Genomic DNA, 1,403 nt, shown 5'->3' with positions numbered 1-1,403 from the left:
CAATTTATTCAAAAAGTAATCGCTAGAAATGGGACCGAAACGCGTTTTTTAAAATATGCGTATGAGAAAACGTAACTTTTACATATCCAACACAGAAGTTTAATTACGATTTTATTCCCAAAACGCTTATTTTAAAGCTGTAACGTGTACAAGTACCTAATGTTGCCTTTCCAGGAAATCTTGTAGAGAAATAGACTGTAGTGGAACAATCAAATTCAGCTTATTCGTTAAATTTTGCTTAAAACCATTTTAATCGTACATTAAACACGTCTTAATCTTCGAATTAACGATTTCTTATCGGTAATATGACTGAAAACATTACCCTACATTGTAAGAACAAAAAGAAAAATCGATGCGTTCAACTCTGACAAGAATTATTAAAGGTTTCCCGAAAGAAATTTAATTATTGAAATTTATAGCGTGCTGGAACCTCATAAACTTTTAAAGTCGAAGAGGATGGTCTTACTAATTTATTGCCTCTTGAAAATAGACATTCCTTCTTATCTATTATACAACCAGCGTTACTGCATTTTACGTTAAAATAAGGTAATAGTAAATTGTAAAGCAGAAATTCTTGAGATTCTCCTAGATCTGATTTTCTTAAGGAGCATGGAATTCTAATGAAAACTTCTTATCGATATTAGAGTGACTCATTTTAACAATCAAAAAGGCATAAAAAGTCATCCATAATTCAATGGCGTTATAGTTCATGAAATAGTAAAAGCTTATAGGGCATGTTTCTACAAATGGTTGAAAAATGTATATACCTTTAACTTCTACTTATTTGAGTTATATTCAGGTACATATATCGTCGAAAATTGTAACTAAATAACGAATCCGTGCGAATCCGGCTCGAAGGGCCAAAAAGATAACTTCAAAGAAGTTGTAATATACCTGTCACGCAATTCAATTAACACTTCATTAATCAGATACCGATTTAAACATGTTAAACGTTACATTCGCATTTTGTGGGACATATTGTAGGTGCACGAGCGTGTAATGGTTCAACATTCAATTTTAAACTGATATGAAATCTCGGTCTTCGCCGAATGTAATTTTTATGCTAATGGCATCCACTTGCATCTCTAGGTACATCAAAGAGGAGCTCATTTATGCACAAAGGAAACAAGTAGCAGACTCTAATGTACGGTTCACTTTGTAAAAGAATACTACGTACCTCGATCTTATACATAGACTATTGCTTTTAGTCGTTTTTTACATTATTTATGCATTTATGTGCAGAACGGATAAAGCCTAATATATCAACGTATATGAGGTCAGGTCCAAATAAAGAAGAAAAACTCAAACAAGTGCGATTTGTTTTTTAAAACACAGCCCTATCTTACAGTACTATTAAGGGATGCCATGTTACCCCTATATATATATGTCGAAGATGCACCACG

This window comes from Agrilus planipennis, unplaced genomic scaffold, assembly GCF_000699045.2.
Source record: "Agrilus planipennis isolate EAB-ADULT unplaced genomic scaffold, Apla_2.0 scaffold2021, whole genome shotgun sequence".
Taxonomy (NCBI): Eukaryota; Metazoa; Arthropoda; class Insecta; order Coleoptera; family Buprestidae; genus Agrilus; species Agrilus planipennis.
This window is presented reverse-complemented; position numbering follows the sequence as displayed.